The 16,617-nt window shown below is 38.1% G+C and overlaps 1 pseudogene; it reads right to left on the reverse strand.

Moving 5' to 3' along the window:
- Positions 1–12,804: 12,804 nt before the first annotated feature.
- On the reverse strand, positions 12,805–15,844 carry LOC140861276 (uncharacterized; annotated as a pseudogene).
- Between the last annotated feature and the right edge of the window lie 773 nt (positions 15,845–16,617).

Raw genomic sequence — 16,617 nt, forward strand, 5'->3', positions numbered from 1 at the left:
ATTCTAGTGCATATTTAGAGAGGATTTAAATCGTCTAGTCGTGGACCTAATTCGGAGGCTCGAAGAGTTGAATCCATTTTGAGCAAGGAGTGCTCTTGGAAGCTTGTAGATTGAGTCTACCATTTTTCAAGAGCCTAGTTGTTTATCAACTTGGTTGGAGCCATAAATCAATCTTTGAGATTGATAGGTAAAATTCTAAACACCCTATGGTTGTTTAACTTTTGAATACTACACAAGTGCTCGGTTTTATTTTATTAAAAATTTTATATTTCCGCTGCGTTTCCGGGCACGAGTTAACCGATCCCCTTCAGAGATAAGTTTCCAAATTTCCCTATTCCCAAACCAGTTACTGCACCAAACAAGGTGGAACATTTACGTGTTGAAATGTTTAGAAGTTGTTTGAAAATTCTAAACTTTGATATTGTTGACAGATTTGTTCTGTTTGTGTGTTGTGTTGTAGCTTACTTTGTGTTTGCTACGTATTGGTTGTTGCACTAACTTTGTGTTCTGTTGTGGGGGTGATGATGACGGCTATAGGTGAATTTCGTAACCAGTGAACCGATGTTGGGCCAAAAGGTGGAGATTTGTTGGGCTTTGGCCCAACTCATCTGTTTATTTCCCAGCCCACTACCAAAAGTCCCTTCTAGTTTTCTTCCCAACCAACCTAATAACTATTGTGCGTACTCTTTTCTTCTTCTATGACGCAGAAGTATTCTCTCTGCGTGAGACAAGGAGCAGCCGACAACACCCATTTTCTCTCTGATATTGGGCGACTGAAATCTTGGTGAGTAGCTCTCTTTTATATATATGGTAGAGCGGTCGATTGCTAGACAGAGAGGAATCGTGAGAGATTGATGGGATCTTGGCTTGCTGTGAGAAGCCAGTGATCGTTATTTTTCTTGCTTGGCTGAGTGAGTGAGATTGTGAGAGTTGAGCTTTGTGCATCTTCTCTGGTGTCTCTATATCTTCTCTCCCTTTTGCTTTGTACGTGATTTTGTGAGTTTCTAGTCGGGGTTTCTACTGTGTGTAGAGACAGTGGGATTGGTTAGGGCGTGGGAGAACCTTTGTGGTCTTCGTCTTGGTTTGATGGAGAATCAAAGAAGGCGTAGCGTCTGAGCCCCGAGTTTTCTGTCACTTCTCGTTCTGCTCTGTTTTGTTGGTTTATTTGATTGTGCAGGTTTTGAATAAAGAAGAGAAGAAGAAAAGAAGCACGAGCTGGACGATGACAAGAATGGATACCTAATAGGGTCCTCATCAGTTTCCCCATAATCTTAATGCTTTGATCCTTGTTCATAGTACAATTGGGGAAGACCCGATGGAAACACTACAACAACTTCCTATGCTACGAAGTCTTTGGTTGAGCAGTAAATCATTTTTCGGGACAAAAATGGTTTGTGGGAGTAAAGGATTTCCTCAACTCAAGAATCTTAAACTCAAGTTGTTGAGAAATTTAGAGGGGTGTAGGGTGGAACAAGGAGCAATGCCAAATCTTTCGGATCTCACAATCATTCATTGTGAAAAATTGAAGAAGATTCCACAAGTAATAAATTTCCTGACTTCCATCACAAAACTCAGTATTACAAAAATTCCCATCAATTTCATGGAGCGCTTGAGAAGTTGTTGAGATGTGCCTATCAAACCAGCTGATTTTAAATGGTCCTCGAGAAGGGATATTGTTGTTGGGCCTAATATAAGCATTAAGTTACTGGCCATGACTTAATGCTTTGGGCCCAAAACATGGTCTGTGGTCAATAAGCCCATCAATGTGCTAGCCGTTGGGAAAAGTCGAGATATAACAGATTCAGTTCTTCTTAGAGAGAGGAGATAACGGAACAAAGGGAAATCAAAGAAGGGATCGATATAGATCAAGGCAATTCTCCAAAAACTTGAAGATCACAAGGAATTACACCCTAGAAGTTGAAGGAAACACAGAAGCAAGATAGCAGCTGTGATTGAGGGTTTAAAAGCTCAATCTGTAAATCTGTATTGTTCTTACTTCTTTGTTGTTCGATTGTAAAAGTGTATTGGATCTTGGATTGTTCTAAATAAGAAGTGGCGATCTCCCGTGGATGTAGGCTCGTTATAGCTGAACCACGTAAATTGGTGTTCTTGATTTCTATTGCTTTAAGTTTTCTAGTTTTAGACTCAGGTTGTTGGTTTATCGATCGGTTAGAACTCTGTGTATGTCTTTGAATTGGATCTCTCGGTATTAGATAAAGATGTGATATCAAATTAATAGATTATTAGATTGACATCATAACAGTGGCGCCGTCCGTGGGAAACATGTTTAGGTCAATGAAATTCGATATCGAAAAGTTTACCGGGAAGAACGACTTTGCCCTATGGAGAATCAAGATGAAGGCTATCTTGATTCAACAGGGTCTGGGAGAAGCTTTGAAAACTAAAGAGGAAATGTAGACTTCTTTGAAAGATCAAGAAAAGGAGGATATACTAGAAAAGACTCAATGTGCTATCATTCTATGTTTGGGAGACAAACCGTTAAGAGAAGTGGCAAGGAAAAAAAAAGCATCTGCTATGTGGCTTAAGCTGGAGAGTATAAATATGACTAAGTATCTTGCCAACAGATTATACATGAAGCAGCGTTTGTATTCATTCAAAATTCAGGACGGCAAAGGCATTGAGGACCAGATTGATGAGTTTATCAAGATCTTGGACGATTTGGAAAATGTAGAAGTGAAACTTGATGATGAGGACAAGGCTCTCATATTGTTGAATGCTCTACCAAAGTCCTATGAAAACTTTAAGGATGCTATGTTGTATGGAAGAGATCAATCTATCTCTTTGAAAGAAGTACAATCAGCTATTCAATCAAAGGAGTTGCAAAGGAAGATTCAGCTCACTGGAATGTCTCTTGGAGAAGGACTTAATGTGAGGGGCAGAGCGGAAAAGAGGGTTCAAAGAACAGCTAAGACCAGGCCAAGATCAAAGAGAAAAACCAGATACAAATGCTTCACTTGTCATAAAGAAGGACATTTTAAAAGGGACTGTCCAGAAAGAAAGAAAAAAGGGTTTGAAAAACTGAATGATAAGGGAGAAGTGGCTTTGGTATCTGATGAATATGACACTGCAGAAGCTTTAGTAGTGGCAGATAATGACATGAAGAATGACTGGATCTTAGACTCAGGCTGTACTTATCACATGTGCCCAGTAAAGTCTTGGTTTGAACAGTTGACAGAAACAGATCAAGGCATGGTATTACTAGGGAATGACAAGTCATGTAAAGTCAAGGGAATTGGAACTATTAGGCTACAAATGCATGATGGTATGAACAGATTGCTTAAGGATGTTAGATTTGTACCAGAGCTAAAGAGGAATTTAATCTCTTTAGGTACACTGGAATCAAATGGATACTCTTTCAAATCTGAAGCTGGAATGATGAAAGTTTCCAAGGGTTCGATGGTAGTCATGAAAGGAAAGAGGGTGAACTCTTTGTATGTCTTACAAGCAAAAATAGTAATAGGAGGATCAGTCCTAGTTCATGAAGCTCAAGACAAGTCAAGTCTTTGGCATATGAGACTTGGTCATTTGAGTGAAAAAAGCATGATGGAACTTTCTAAAAGAGAACTTCTCTGTGGGGATAAGATTCAAGGACTTGAACTCTGTGATTATTGCATTTAAGGGAAGACAAAGAGAGTTAAGTTTGGTCAAGGCAAACACACTACCTCCAAACCTTTAGAGTACATCCATTCGGATCTGTGGGGTCCCTCAAAAACTTACACTCATGGAGGTAGCCGATATTTTATGCCTTTCATTGATGATTACTCAAAAATGGTTTGGAATTACCTCCTTAAAACTAAGGACGAGGCTTCTGGAAAATTCAAGGAATGGATTGAAATGGCAGAAAACAAATCAGGACATAAAGTCAAGTTCCTAAGGACAGATAATGGTTTGGAGTTCTTATCCAAGAAATTCAAAGATCTGTGTTCACAAAGGGAAATATCAAGACACTTTACAGTTCCTTACACACCCCAGCAAAATGGAGTGGCAGAAAGGATGAATCGCACACTATTGGAAATGGTAAGGTGCTTAATATTGAATGCAGGTCTCCCTAAGACTTTCTGGGGTGAAGCTCTAGCCACTGCAACATATATGATAAATATGAGTCCCTCCAGTAGTTTAAAATTCAAAACACCTCTTGAACTCTGGAGGGGAACAACAGCCAACTATGCAAACCTGAGAATATTTTGTTGTCTAGCATATGCACACATAAAGCAAGATAAACTAGAACCAAAGGCTTTGAAATGCATCTTCATAGGATATTCAGAAGGGGTCAAGGGTTACAAACTATGAAACTTGGAGCCAAATGGACCAAGATGTTTCAATTCAAGAGATGTGACTTTTGATGAAACAAGAATGGGATATAACTTGAGGAAGGCAGAACTTAAAACAGAAAGTGAAAGGATTAATGATACTCAGGTTGAGGTAGAGTTACAGGATAAGGATAAAGCTGAACCTCAACATCTCACAGAACAAGAGGAACATGGAGAGATTGTCATACCTCAAGCAGAAACCAACCTTGAATCTTATAAACTTGCTAGAGACCGACAGAGAAGGGAAATAAGGCCACCTATCAGATACTCAGATGCAAATTTGGTTTCATATGTTTTAATTATAGCAAAACATGTGGAATATGGTGAACCATCATCATACAAGGATGCAATGCTAAGTAAATACAAGGATCAGTGGAAGTTGGCAATGCAAGAAGAACTAGATTCACTTCTTTACAATAAAACTTGGGAATTGGTTGATAAACCAAAACACCAAAGGATCCTAGGCTGTAAATGGATTTATAAGATTAAAGAAGATTCTACAGCAGCAAGCAAAGTCAAATTCAAAGCCAGATTGGTGGCCAAAGGATACTCACAAATTGAAGGAGTGGATTTCAATGAGATTTATTCCCCTATAGTGAAACACTGCTCAATAAGGATGATTCTTGCCATAGTCACTCAACTCAAATGGATTTAGAGCTGGAACAACTTGATGTAAAAACAGCCTTCCTTCATGGTGATTTAGAGGAGACTATTTTCATGGAGTCTCCTGAAGGTTATCTTATTCTAGGAGTGATAGGCCTGTCGTTAGCCAACAAACTTAAAATTCCTACTCCTTAACAAAACGAGTATAGCAGTGAGCAGGGTCGAATCCACAGGGAACGAGTATTTATTTCTTTCAAGTAAATGTAATTAAAAGGGGGGTTTTTGGTTTTGAAGAAATAAAATAAAAAAATAAAAAAAAATAATACTAATGCGAGAATTAACTAAATGAGATGAACAAATAATTAAAAGAGAAAATTTAAATATTTTACCAAACTCTGATTCAAGGAATTTCCGTATTTTAATTATATCACTGATCATTGGCTAACAAATAATTTATTCATGCAGTTCTAGCAATTAACCTTAAAATCATAGGGATAGCCACTAAGATTTTTGTGTTCTCCTATTTTAATTGACAAAACCCAGTCAAAACTTATCAATAACCAACTGGGCACGATAGCGTTCCATGTTGATTAAAAATAGCTTTTCGATTTGTGAGAACAGTTAATCCTAAAATCTAACAATAGAGATAGCTGCAATTGTTAAACCTAGTTTCGTTAATTTATTTAGATCAAACATGTCATGATAGCACAACACACCTAATCTATCGCTACTCAAGTACCAATCATTCATGACAATTACGGATCACTGAATTCATGGATAGCATTCAAAAGATGTAAAACCAATTAATTTGTCAGATTAATCGACCCACAACTTTCATAAAATAAAGCATAAATCAACAAATACTAGAAACAAGCAAGAACATCAATTTAAATCAAAACCTCACAGTAATAAATCGAAATACAAGAAATATTCCTTGAATCAGAACTAAAAAAACTTAGCCAAGCATAGCTAGCTTCATAATTCTCTAAAAATATAAAAGATTAAATCTAAAAAAATATGAAGAAGAAAAGAAGAAGAAAATTCACTGTCTTTTGTCGTGCAGAACGTTCAGATGCAGAGCAGAAATCTGGAAATCTCCAATCTCCAAAACTAACGTGTAAAACATAGGATAGAAGGAAAAATAAAAATCCTAGGAAAAGATAAGATTATCTTCAAGATAATCTTGATAGGTTTTTAAATAAAATAAAAACCTATCTTCAACAATATTTATCTCAATTAAAATCTTCTCTTCAAAATCTTCCATAAATTAAATACCATATTTATAATTTCTAAAATATAGTATTTTCTTCTCAAATTCTGAAATCTTCAATCTCCCACCAGACAGTAAAATCGTAGTAACTCAGCGCGCCCACGCCTTGCTTCAAAACCTCTTCTAGTTTGCTCAATTTCTCAAAATTTCTTCTTGGCAACTCCAAATGTAATAGAATTCAACTTTTTTAGCCCAAATATTTGCCAAGATCATCAAACTTTCTCCAACTACAAAACACGATAAAAATGCACCAATTAATAAATGCAACAGATAAAAATCCGAGAAATATGATACTAAAAATATAACTATTATAAACCTATCAAAATCTCCCACACCTAAACCATGTTTGTCCTCAAGCATATTCTAGTTCAATCCATCATCCCAACTTATCATCCTCCTTTCTCTTCCTCAACCAATCCCAAACAAAAATCATGCATCTCATGCATCAAAACGAGCCAAAAGATGAAATTCTCACATCAACATCATAGACAATCAACTCAATCAATTGTATTGAAATTAAAATGCATAAGGTCCAACAACGCCTCACGGGATTCACTCATTGCACTCAACAAATATATTTTTGGTGTATATATATATATAAGAAAACGCTCATGTCAAAACATAGAAGATTTTTAACCATAAGCTTGCAAATATATCACGTCTTTCCCACCAAATGAATGAATTGAAATGCATGATCAAAGGGCATAAAATGGTTGTAACGGGGCTATGGAAAAGGTAGGATAAAAGGATAAAATGGCTAATAGAATTAAAATAATCATATAAAACCTTTCACAAACACCAATTCACCCAATTATCATCTGCAGCTCATTAAAATCTTAACTTCCAATAAACTCATTCATCACTCTTCAATGATTTTTTTTTTCTTCTCTTTTCCTTTTTGACTTTTTTTTTTCTTTCTTTCCCGTATTTTCTCTTCATTTTTTTTTCGGGAATCTGAAATGTAGAAAAGAGAATTATAAAACTTGGAGCATGAGTAACTAAGTTTCCACACTTTTTCACAGCTTTTACTTCAAATAGTGTCCTATGTGAAAAGTTTACATGATTTTTCAATTCAAGGTTCAAAAATGGGATAATCAATGAAGAAAGGATTTTCATGGCTTGTAGTGTGGGTATTTTTCAAAGAAAATGATCAGGCTCAAAATTGGCTCACTAAGGGTATATGATAAAGGTAAGCTCAAAGCAGGGACATGTGAAAAAAAAAATGGTTTTAACCTAGGGCCCTTAATTCTTGAACAATGCATTCAATCCACCAAAAGGGGTTAATGAGAACATGTATAACAATGCAAGTTCTAGAAAAATCAACAATGCATGACAAACACACCATCAAGAAAATAGAGCATGATATAGTGATTGCTCCTTGGCTCAAATCTCACCACAAAAGATGGCTATGTGTTAGACCCATACATATGTCCTTTCAACCAATTATCAAGAGCAACTACCCACAATGCAGCAAAGAGAATACAAAAAGGAAATTTTTTTTTTTCAGAGGGGATCAGTGTCAGAAGTATCAAGGATTCGGAAAAGAGAAACAATAATCATGAACTAAATACCTCTTGGACAAAAACTCACTAAATTAAATTAAAAGAATGAAAAATAAAAGCCATAATTATCCACCTCTAAAAATGACACAAACAACTTAAACCCTCCCACACCTAAATCTGGCATTGTCCTCAATGACATAAATAAATGCTCAAATAAAACAAGAAAAAAAAACGTAAGGAAAAGTAGAGAACTTCCCTGAAAATTTTGAGCATCGACGAAAGTGTAATCTACTGCTGAGGTGGGGAAAACGGCGGATCAAAACCCATGTGTCGATAAAATGCCAGCTGATTTTTCTCCATTCTTATCAATTGCTGCCGGATATCAGAAATTTCCTCGATGAAGCGCCTGGTAGACGGTCGAGAACCGGATGATGGTGTAGAAATCGGTGATGGTGGACGAATGTCCAGTGGCTCAGGCGAGATATCAGGATCAAAATTGGTCTGGCTAGACTTCGCTGTAGCAGGACCTGGTGGACAAAACGAGAAAACTCCTTGCATTTGTTTTATGAGTCCCATACTCTCTAAACAACGCAAATCCAAAGGATACATAGGACAAGCCACATGCAAATTATTATCATTCAAATCAAGCAATTTGGCATTGACAGCTAGTGCAGTAATCAAGGAACCAAGAATCAAATGACGTTTATTTGCTACTACACTAGCAAATTGTGAAACCAACCAATAACCCAAATTAAATTTTTTCTGGCCTTCCATGCACCAAAGGAAGAAAAGTTCAGATTTTGTTAGCACACCTGCAGAATCTTTTCGACCCGAAAAATTAAAAGCCAAGAACCTATGAATGTATTTCCAAGATGGATCATAAAGGTACGAGTCCTTGGACTTACTTGGGTCATAATCTTTTTGGTTCGATGTAGCTCGATAAACAAGAATGGGGGTAAATTTGTCATCATAGTCACAAGCACTAGTCAAATAATCATCAGTTTTAGCAAATTCTTTGGTGATAAAACCAAAGGTCAAATTAAATTCAGTGATTGATAATTTGAAAGTGCATCCCATCAAATGAAAACGAACTACTCCTGGGCTCGAGAGTGTAAAATTTTCAGGTTTGACAAATTCAAAAGTAGTATAAAACTCTCGCACCAGCTCGATATATGCAGGACATGAAACAGAAAAATAAGACTCCCACCCAATGTTATGAATTAATTTCAACACGTTATCCTTAATATTCAAAGTCTCCAAAGTGGGGTGATCAATATACTTACAGGGAATTATCTGTTTTTGACAAATCAATTTGTACCTATCCTTTTCCGCCTTTTTAGTAAAAACTAAATTACCATTCAAATCAGATTCAGAAGGCGGTAACACATTCATTCCCTTTCTCATTCTCGCCCTTTTATATGCAGAAGACGCACTAGATTCACCGACTCTTTTTGGTGTAGCAGACTCTCGACCCATGATAACAAAAATATTTTTGCAACAAAGTACCTCGCAACAATTAATTCCAAGCGCAGTAGTAATTAACACAAGCAATCAATTAATGAGCAAACAAAAAGGGTGGAAGAGATATCACCGATTTGTTATTGGCGGAGGCGCGGGCGGAGGTTAAGAGAGGAAGCAGCGTGAGATGAAAACAGCAGCAGCGTTCCTGTTGTTCGGCGATTCGGTGATGATGATGCGGAGCGTGCGCTGTCGTGAAGGAGAAAAAACACGGTGCCTGGTGATTGTTCGGACGAATGGTTGACAAACAGGCGGTGTCCGACGTGGAGATGACAAGTGCTGATTTTTCTCCGATGAGGATGATGATGTAGCAGCGAAGATGTGAAGGTGATGCAGTGGTGTTCAGAGCAGTGGTGCGTGCGCGAGATGGAGGTGATCGTGCTACTTCGTGAATCGAAAACAGCGGTTTGGTTGTGACGTTCTGAAGAAGGTGGCAGAGCGATGGTGTTGAGGGGTAATGAGGAAAAGGATGCAGGGGCGCTGGAGGTGGTGCTCTGGTGTAACCGAGAAGAGAAAAAAAAATGGCTGGAGAAGATGGTAGCAGCGCCGCTGCTATTCCGTGATGACGAAGGTGACACGAAGAGATAAGAGCAGCCGTTGTGAGACGGTAGTGTGGGCGGCGCTATCGTGAAAGTGATGCGGTGATGGAGAGACGCACAGGAGACGATGATCTTGAGGGGTCGCGGTCTTGAAGGAGAAGAACAGCAGCAGCTTCCTTGTTGTTCGGCAATTCGGTGATGATGATGCTAAAGGTAAGGGACGAACAGGGGTATGCAGCAGCAGAGTTCGTGTTGGACAGGAGATAAACGAATTCGGTGATGAATTTGTGAGGAAGATGGCGGGGTGAAGCTGTGGTGTTCGGAGCAGTAGTGTTGGCGTGAAGGGAGGAGATGGTGTTGAAGTTCAGAGACGAGAAGGTGATGAGAGGCCAAGTTATCTGTAGAGAAAAGAAAAGAAAAAAAAAATTAGGCGATAAACCCTATTATAATTTAAATTTTATTCTTAAGATAATTATAATTATCAATTAAATAAAACTTGAGCAAATTCGAAAAAAAAATTATTCCAAAACAGAAAATAATTTTTAATAGGGCGTGGGCACGCCTTGTAAAAAAAAAATTTCTGAATTTTTTTTTTTTTTTTCAAATCAAAAGTAAGCATAAAAAAAACTAATAAGAATAATAAAAAAAACGTTGGGTTGCCTCCCAAAAGCGCAATTTTTTTAGCGTTGTTATGCTCGATGTTACCAATCCCCTCAAGTTGTGGAATAATCAGGATTTGTTAACTTGATCTCTATGTACGTCACACTCTCATCTTCAAGAAACACCTTCAGTCGATGTCCATTCACTTTGAAAATTTTCTCTGTATCCAAACTCTTAATTTCTACTGCACCATAAGGGAACACATTAGTAACAACAAATGGACCAATCCATTGAGAACGAAGCTTACCTGGCATGAATTTCAACCGAGAATTAAAGAGCAGTACTTTTTGGCCAACAACAAATTGCTTCCTCAAGATAGAGTTATCATGAAACAATTTCGTTTTCTCTTTATAAATCCTTGAGTTCTCATAAGCCTCCAACCGTAGTTCCTCTAACTCTTGCAGGTGCAGCTTCCTAGTCTCTCCTGCCTCATCCAAGTCCATGTTACAACGTTTCACCGCCCAATATGCTTTATGCTCGATCTCAACCGGCAGATGACACGCCTTCCCAAACACTAATCTGTAAGGGGACATCCCAATAGGAGTTTTGTATGCGGTTTGGTAAGCCCAAAGTGCATCATCCAGACGAATACTCCAATCTTTTCTTCCTGGATTTACCGTTTTTGCAAGAATCGATTTGATCTTCCTATTGGAAACTTCTGCTTGACCATTCGTTTGTGGATGGTAAGCGGTGTCTACCCTGTGATACACTCCATATTTTTTCAGTAAAGCCTCAACAGTTCTATTGCAAAAATGAGTCCCTTGGTCGCTGATTAGCGCTCTAGGGATTCCAAACCTGCTGAAAATATTAGACTTGAGGAAACCTACAACAACTTGTGAATCGTTAGTCTTGGTGGGTTTTGCTTCCACCCACTTCGATACATAATCAACCGCCAAAAGTATATAAACATAACCACATGATGAAGGAAACGAACCCATGAAATCTATACCCCATATATCAAAAATTTCACAAACAAGAATGGGAGTTTGGGGCATTTGATTTCTATGAGATAAAGAACCCGTTCTTTGGCACTTTTCAAAGTTTTTACAAAACAGATAAGCATCTTTAAACAGAGTTTCCCAGTACAAACCACTATCCAAAATTTTTCTAGCAGTTCTTTTCGGTCCAAAATGACCACCACATTCATAATTATGACAGAAAACCAAAACTGACTTGTACTCGTTTTCAGGCACACATCTCCTAATGACTTGATCGGCACAAAATTTCCATAAATCAGGATCCTCCCACACATAATACTTTGCCTCACATCGAATCTTATTCTTACGGGATTTACTAAGGGAAGAGGGAAAAGTTCCACTAACCAAATAGTTTACTATATCCGCATACCAAGGAGCCATACCTTTAACTTGGAATAATTGTTCATCAAGAAACAATTCAGAAATAGGCATGGATTCCTCTTCTTTCACCAATCTGCTCAGATGATCGGCCACTGGATTCTCGGTTCCCTTTCGATCTTTGATTTCAAAATCAAACTCTTGGAGCAGGAGTATCCACCTTATCAGCCTCGGTTTTGACTCCTTTTTCGCCAATAGATACTTCAGCGCTGCATGATCAGAATACACCAACACTTTAGAACCAAGCAAATATGATCTGAATTTATTTAAAGCAAAAACAATTGCCAAAAGCTCCTTTTCAGTAGTTGTGTAGTTGCACTGTGCAGGGTCCAACGTCTTGGATGCATAATATATGACATGACTCTTCTTATCAATCCGTTGGCCTAAAACAGCTCCCACAGCATAGTTACTGGCATCACACATGATTTCGAAAGTCAAGGTCCAGTCAGGAGGCTGGATTATAGGTGCAGTAGTCAGCATGTTCTTGAGTTTGTCAAAAGCCTCCTTGCATTTCTCTCCAAACTCGAAGGGCACGTCCTTTTGCAATAATTTGGACATTGGCAAAGCAATCTTTGAAAAATCCTTAATAAACCTGCGATAAAAACCTGCATGCCCAAGAAAAGCTCGAACTTCCTTAACGTTAGTGGGGAATCGCAAGTGTGTGATCAAATCAATCTTTGCTTTATCAACCTCTATGCCCCTAGACGAAACAACATGACCCAACACAATACCTTCATTCACCATGAAATGACATTTTTCATAATTCAAAACCAAGTTGGTTTCCATACAACTTTTCAAAATATTGGATAAGTGATCCAGACAAACCTCAAATGAGTTTCCATAAACAGTGAAATCGTCCATGAATACTTCAATGCAATTCTCAATATATTCAGAAAATATACTTAGCATACACCGTTGGAACGTACCTGGGGCATTACAAAGTCCGAATGGCATGCGTCTGTAGGCGAATGTTCCAAAAGGGCACGTGAAAGTTGTTTTCTCCTGATCTTCCTAAGCAATGACTATCTAGTAGTAACCTGAAAATCCATCAAGAAAACAAAAATAAGTTTTTCCAGCTAGCCTTTCCAATGTATGATCAATAAAAGGTAAGAGAAAGTGATCTTTTCTAGTGGCTAAGTTAAGCCTTCGAAAATCAATGACCATTCTCCAGCCATTTTGTACTCTTGTCGGTACCAACTCATCATTTTGATTTCTTACCACCGTGATGCCTGTTTTCTTTGGAACAACATGGATCGGGCTCACCCATTTGCTATCCGAGATTGGATAGATTATGCCTTCATCTAAGAGCTTGATGATTTCTTTCATTAACACTTCCTTCATTATCGGATTCAGTTTTCTTTGGAACTCTCTTACCGGTTTGGCATCATCCTCCAAAAGAATCCTATGCATGCAAATCGATGGACTTATGCCTTTGATATCAGCTAAAGTCCACCCGATTGCAGTTTTGTGCTCCTTGAGTACTGTGACCAACCTCTCTTCCTGATCTTCAGTCAATTTCTTTGAGATGATCACCGGTAGAGTCTCTTCATCACCCAGATATATATATTTCAAATGGTCTGGCAAACTCTTCAACTCTACTTTGGGTGCCTGCAAAACGGAAGGTAGCAATTTTTTATGAGAGAATGGAATTTCAACCTTTGAATTTGTTACCCTCGTTTGATCAATTTCTGGTTCTGAAATCTCATAAGCCTCAGCTAAGTCTTCTTCCACCTCCAATTGTGCATACATTTGAAAATTTTCAGTCTCACATTCTTCCTCAAAAACCTCCTGCACAATTGAATCAACAACATCAATAGAGCATATCGAATGATTTTCACTTGGGTACTTCATAGCATCAAAAATATTGAATTTTACAATCTCTCTGTCAAATTCGACGGAGAGGGTACCATCATCAACATCAATCTTTGTCCTAGCTGTCTTCATGAATGGCCTTCCCAATATAATTGGAGGTGAATTCGACATGAAATCCTCTTCCATTCGTAAGATATAGAAATCTGCGGGAAATATTAATTCCTTAACCTGCACCAAGACATCTTCAACAACCCCTTCCGGGTAAGCATTAGAACGATCCGCCAATTGAATCACCACCCTAGTTTCTTTCAAAGGACCCAGATTTAGAGCACAGTAAATCGAATATGGCATGACATTTATGGATGCACCTAAATCTAACATGGCATGCTCAATCTTCAAATTCCCAATAACACAAGGCATAGTAAACATACCTGGATCCTTGCACTTATTTGGTAATGATTTTTTTTATCACAGCAGATACATTTTCTCCCACACTCACTTACTCATCACCTCTCAACCTCCTCTTGTTAGTGCACAAATCCTTCAAAAATTTAGCATACCTTGGAATTTGCTTAATTGCATCAATCAAGGGTATGTTAATTTCCACTTTTCTGAACATCTCCAACACTTCATTCTCATAGTCAGTCTTCTTAGATTTTTCCAACCTAGAGGGGAAGGGAGGAGCAACCACATTAGATATATCGGATGAATGGGATGTGGGTTTTACCTTTGTTTGCTCCTCGGATGTGTTTTCAGCCTCCTTGTCCATGCCCTTTTCTTCACTAGTCTTCATAGGGGAGGTAGACTCAATTTCAATCTTCTTTCCACTTCTCAACACCATTGCACTTGCATTTTCTCTTGGATTTACTACCGTTTGTGATGGTAGTTTTCCAGAATTTTGAGCCTCCAAGTTGCTGACCGCAGTAGCTAATTGAGTTATCTGATTTCCTAGATTCTGCATGCTGGCCCTTGTTTCCTGTTGAAATTTCTGAGTGTTAGATGCAAGGGCCTTAACAATTTCATCTAGAGACATACCTGAGTCAGAGGATTGTGCAGGTGCTGGTTGTTTGTTGTAATTCTGTTGTGGAAATCCTTGTTGTCCTCCTTGGTTCTTGTAACTGAAATTCGGGTGATCTCTCCATCCCGGATTGTAGGTATTGGAATATGGGTCATATCAACGCTGTGGTTGTCCAGGAAAACCGTCAATTGCATTGGCTTGCTGCGTCGGATCTTCTTGTAATGTTGGACACATATCAGTCGCATGTCCAACAACCGAACATATCCCACAAGATTTGACCTGTTGTGCTTGTCCTACAACCAATTTTTCCAAAAGAGATGTTAAAGAATCTAATTTTTGATCAATTGGACTAACACTTACCTCTTTAACCTGTCGTGGAGCATTGTCTTCTCTTGTTCCGAACTGTTGAGCATTAGCTGCCATGTTGGCGATCAGATCACTTGCTTCTTGAGGTGTTTTGTTCACTAATGCTCCTCCACTTGCAGCATCCACCATGTTCCTATCAAAAACTGAGAGTCCCTCATAAAAATACTGAATTAAAAGTTGTTCAGAAATTTGATGTTGCGGGCAACTCGCACACAGTCTCTTGAATCTTTCCCAATACTCATACAAAGTCTCTCCTTGTAATTGGCCGATCCCACAAATGTCTTTCCTAATGTTTGCTGCTCTCGAATCTGGGAAGAAGTTTTCCAGAAATTGCTGCTTCATTCCATTCCAAGTTGTTATTGTTCCAGATGGCAAATAGTAGAGCCAATCCTTCGCCTTGTCAGCCAGAGAGAATGGAAAAGCTCGCAGTGAAATTTGTTCCTCTGTAATTCCTTGAGGTTTCATAGCAGTGCAAACAATATGAAACTCCTTTAAATGCTTATGCGGGTCTTCACCTGCAAGACCACGAAAAGTTGGCAATAAATGAATCAACCCAGATTTCAATTCAAAATTGGCTTCAGTAGTAGGAAATTGAATGCATAATGGCTGTTGAGTAACATTAGGATTAGCCAACTCCCTGAGGGTTCTCTGCGCTGGTTCTGCCATTGTTTCTTCTGTCTCACTTTCTTCAGTTTCAAACTCGGGGTCAGATTCTCTTTCAGATTCACTCGAGTTCAATTCCGCGTTCAAACTAGGAGATGGAATCGATGCTTGGTTACGTCGTAGCCTCGCCTCTTTTATCAACCTCTTAGCTGTCTTCTCGATCTCTGGAATATATTCTAATTCACCTGTAGGAGAAGAACGAGGCATAAAAAAAAATTAAATAACAAGAACTCGAAAGAAATAATTATAAACACCGCTCCCCGGCAACGGCGCCAAAATTTGATAGGCCTGTCGTTAGCCAACAAACTTAAAATTCCTACTCCTTAACAAAACGAGTATAGTAGTGAGCAGGGTCGAATCCACAGGGAACGAGTATTTATTTCTTTCAAGTAAATGTAATTAAAAGGGGGGGGGGGGGGGTTTTGGTTTTGAAGAAATAAAATAAAAAAATAAAAAAAATAATACTAATGCGAGAATTAACTAAATGAGATGAACAAATAATTAAAAGAGAAAATTTAAATATTTTACCAAACTCTGATTCAAGGAATTTCCGTATTTCAATTATATCACTGATCATTTATTAACAAATAATTTATTCATGCAGTTCTAGCAATTAACCTTAAAATCATAGGGATAGCCACTAAGATTTTTGTGTTCTCCTATTTTAATTGACCAAACCCAGCATCCAGTCAAAACTTATCAATAACCAACTGGGCACGATAGCGTTCCATGTTGATTAAAAATAACTTTTCGATTTGTGAGAATAGTTAATCCTAAAATCTAACAATAGAGATAGCTGCAATTGTTAAACCTAGTTTCGTTAATTTATTTAGATCAAACATGTCATGATAGCATAACACACCTAATCTATCGCTACTCAAGTACCAATCATTCATGACAATTACGGATCACTGAATTCATGGATAGCATTCAAAAGACGTAAAACCAATTAATTTTTCAGATTAATCGACCCACAACTT

Source organism: Henckelia pumila, chromosome 4, assembly GCF_033568475.1.
Source record: "Henckelia pumila isolate YLH828 chromosome 4, ASM3356847v2, whole genome shotgun sequence".
Classification (NCBI taxonomy): domain Eukaryota; kingdom Viridiplantae; phylum Streptophyta; class Magnoliopsida; order Lamiales; family Gesneriaceae; genus Henckelia; species Henckelia pumila.